Source organism: Kogia breviceps, chromosome 2 (assembly GCF_026419965.1).
Source record: "Kogia breviceps isolate mKogBre1 chromosome 2, mKogBre1 haplotype 1, whole genome shotgun sequence".
In the NCBI taxonomy this organism is placed as follows: domain Eukaryota; kingdom Metazoa; phylum Chordata; class Mammalia; order Artiodactyla; family Physeteridae; genus Kogia; species Kogia breviceps.
Window position 1 is genome coordinate 24,943,074 of NC_081311.1, and position 4,447 is coordinate 24,947,520.

The following is a 4,447-nucleotide window of genomic DNA, read 5'->3' on the forward strand; positions in this document are numbered from 1 at the left end:
AGTAGGTGCTCATATATTGGATGAATGAATGAGTGAATGAACAAATGAGGGAATGAAGATTTTCCTAAGGTAATGGCATAGTGATTTGTCTTAAAGCCCCCGTGTACCATCATTAGACATTAGGTACAAGGAGAGAAATGAATAATACCTCCTGACCAGAAATAAGCTTGATAGGAATTATCTAACAGACTTTCCCCCTCTCCAAGTAATGTGTGTGGATGGAAACTTAGCAAGTACAAACCACAAACAGCTTTCATAACAGAGATGTGAACTAGAAGAGTAGTTTAAAGAAGAATATTTTTCAAATTGTGGATCATGACTTATGAGTAAGTTGTGGCCTGTGTTTTTTTTTTTTTCAAAAAAGGATAAGAGATGCAAAGAGAAAAAGAAGAGGGAATACACCAAAGTCTATCACATGTAGTAAGCATAAGGATTGTATCTAAGGAAACTGTCTTTCACTTACAATATACTTGTATGTGAGAGCATATTGGGTTCTGGGGTAGAATGTATTTTCAAAAAAGTTTGAAAAATGTTCTAACTATTATAATCTCATTCTTGGGGAAATTCAATGTATTTGTACATTTGAAGGGGATTTACTTCAACATAGCATGGTAGTTGAAGGCAAGATTCTGGAGCCAAAGCTCCTGGTTCAAATCCTGACTCTGCCCCTTATTAGCTGTGTGACCTTGGGCAAGTTACTTCACCTCCCTGGGCCTCAGTTTCTTTACCTGTTCAATGGGAATGCTAATGATCCTATTACATGGGGTTATTATGAGAATTAACAAGTTGTCATATGTAAAGTGCTTAGAGCAATACCTAAGACATAGTGTAGGTTTTAGCTATTATTATGCTGTCACTAACCAATAATGTGAACTTGAGTACGTGACCTAACTTCTGTGGGTTTCATTTTTGTTGGTAAAAAGTCTCCAAAGGCCCTGCTGGCACTAACATTCCAAGAAGGGGTGGGAGGTGGTTTCCCAACACAAACCTGGAGGAAAGAAATAGCCAAATGCAAATCATCCATCCTGTAAAATGGACACCTTTGAGGTCTCAGCAAAGCAGCCTGTTCCAAAGAAAAAAACCCATAAGCCAACTTGTTATTATCTCTGTAAATTGCGTGCAAAGGTGAATTCAGGATGGTGAGGGATTGACCAAATCAAGGAAAATGCTCTTTTTTTTCCATCCATCAGACCCTTCATGACTAGCATTGGCTTCCTGTCTCTCCCATTGCCATGTATTTTATTCCATATACTGGGAGAACCACAGCTGGGATGAACAGGAAATCTGTCCCCATGTTTGTTTGGTTTTTTGTTTCCAACATTCCTGACTGTGAAGTACAGTGTGAGGCTGTCCTGCAGTTGGCCCGGCGTTGGTCACAAGTCACCTTTCACTGTGGAATTTGAAGTCACATCTGCACCAAAGATCATGAAAAAAAATTCCATTTACTTTCACACACACACACACACACACACACACACACACACACACACACACACACGAAGCCAACAGAAAAATAGGTGAAGTTATTACTGATTATTCACAAATGAATAAAAACGGTCAGTAGTAATGTTCTTTTCAGCCTCATTTGTATTGATAATTAAAGAAATGCACATCAAGACATTGAGATATCTTTTTTCACCTATAAAAGAAGCAAACTAATTAAAGTTTGGAAATAGCCAATGCAGAAAATGATGTGGGGAAATAAGCATCCTCATGCATTTATGAGAGTCTAAATTGGTGAAACTTCCCTGGAGGACAATTTTGCTGTAAATAGCAAAAGAGTAAATGTGCATAACCTTTGACCAGCCCTGAAACTATGAAGGCATTGAACTAAAGCAGCCTATATACAGACTTCTCCTCTGAGGAAAATAAAGTCCTATTTGTTTAATTTCTTGTAGGCTTAGACACACATAAAATTATAGTCAGGTATTCTATTCCTTACAACCTAACACATTCCTAATTGATAAATCTGAAAAGAAGGGGGGTGGGGGTAAAAGAGGACATTCTTATCTTGCACTAATTTTAACATGAAGACTTCTAGTATTTTCCCATTAAGCATGATATTGGCTTTGGAATTAAATTTCACTCTTCACTTTTATCATACTACAGACGGGTTTATCTATATTTGGATGGTGAATTTTTTCTAATAGCTTCTCAGATCTATGGTGATGATATTTCAGTTTTTCTTTTTTTATCTATTTGTGATGTAATATTCTTCTGATGTGCTACTGTGATTCTGTGTCAATATTTTATTTAGGATTTCTAAAACAGTATTCATAAATGAGATTAGTGTGTTACTGTATTTCCCCCTTTTTAATGAGTTATTTTTATTGTATTTTTGACTGATATATTACTACTGACTAAAGAAAATAAAGAATTCCACCCATTGAGGGTTTTTAAAATGTAAATGAGTAAACGTTTTATTTCTACATATTGTATTCGTACTTTTTCAAATTTGCCTATTTTTTCATAGTGCTATGTTCTATCATTCTGTCTCTGTAATTATGTTGAAGGTAACTATTTTACAGTAGTTTTCAAATTGTTCTACTGCCTCAAGTTCTTAAGGGGCTAATCTCCTGTTTATTACTGATCCAGTCCGGCATGTGGTTCATTTCCTAGTTGGGTTTATAATTCTTATTATAAGCTCATCTCCAATGGAAGTTGTTTTATCTGTTAGAGATCAGAAAAAACAACTGTGTTTTGCATTTGCTTCTGACAGGACTGAGGGGATTCCTCACTTTGGAATCAGCTTTTATATTCTTTCTTGACTTAAGGATTCCCTGGACACATGGGTAATATAGATTGGGACCTCACACCTAAGCATGACAGAGGCAGACTAGTGGTTTCAATTTCTATAGCACACATTTTTTAATGCATTCAGAGCCCCCAGACAAACCACCAACTTCCTTGCTGTGGCACTCCTAAGATCCTTCCCAGGGTGTCGGCTTTAGGCAGGGGTCTCAAGTCCAGATCTCTGCTTTTCTAGAACACACGGCTTGAGTGTGGGTACCAACCCCAGTCCTCAGCCATTTGTGTTTATATTCATGTCAAATACCCCTATTTGTCTTTGACTTCCTTCTTCCTGTCTCACACTTAGCTATCCTCCTTTCTTTCTTTCAATTGTTGATTTTTTTTTTCCAGCATTTCTGTGTTAGCAGAGGTTCCCTGAATTCCCTTCATGTTCACAGAAGCTGAATCTTTGTACTTTCCTGTCTTTTAAAAACCCTTACTAGAATAAGCACAGGATGCTATGGAAACTACATGGCGGGGGTGGGGTGTCTAAATCACGAGTGCGGGTTCAAGGAAGACTTCCTAGAGGAGAAATCACCTATTTGGAGACCTTAAGACTGAGCACACATTAGCCAGGCAAAGAAAATGTGTGTGCATCAGGGGTGACAGGATGAACGAAGAGGTGGGGTGAAGGTTGCAGGCAGAAGATAGAGCCCATGTGAACATCCAAGAGGGGAAAACAAACCTCATATCACATTCTGAGAAGCACAAGTTCCAAGAACTACAAGAAGTTTGGTGTGGAAAATGGAACGAGATACGCGCTTGATGAGATAAGTAGGGGGGCCAGTTCATGAACAGCCATGGGCCTGGTTAGGACAGTGGACCTTGTGCTGAGAACAGCGTGGAGCTGAAGCTGACCATCAGGTCACGGAGAGTGAAATCACCAGGTATGAAAGAAAAACAAAGGTAATAGATGTTGCTGGTATAAGCAAATATACACAGCCAGTTAGAAAATGCTGAAACAACTTTGCACACAGGACAATCCCGGAGGGCATTGAAGCACGAACCTTGGCGTTCCACCGTGCATAACCCTGACTTCTTACCCCAAGGATTACAAGGCATGCTAGTGGTGTTCAGACCAGGGTCCCCACCTCCCAGGAATTTCCCCCACCTGCTTTGGGGTAGGTAGGTGGGTGAACACCCCAGCTATCCAACTAGCAGACGTTTTGGAAATACATTGCCCTTTCAAGAATGTTTGCCCGGATCACCCTATTCCCCACCCCTCCCCACCAGCCCCCAAAACTCTGCCATAACTGTCCCCGATGTAAGGAAAGAGCTGTAAGCAGCAGCAGAAGCTTGAAAACAAGAGTATCCTGGGCCAAGGGCCAGGGGGTCTATTTTTAGAACTTGTTCTCATTGCCTGTTTATCTTTCAGACTCAGCCTAATGTCTTCCAGGCCACTGTTAAAGCTATTTGGCTGGCTTGCCGAGGAGAGGAAGAAGGTGATCTAAAACCAAACAGCAGCGGCAATGGTGATAATCATTCGGACAGTGTGTTCTCATAATTTCCCCCAATGTACACTCAATGCCGTTTGATTCCCGCTAAGCCACTTACGTAGGATTTATTCAAGCCCTTCCCAGCCACTTTTACTGGCTGTGGAATCTGGGCAGGTCACAAAGAGAAGATAATAGATTATGGATTTCATAACCCATCAAGT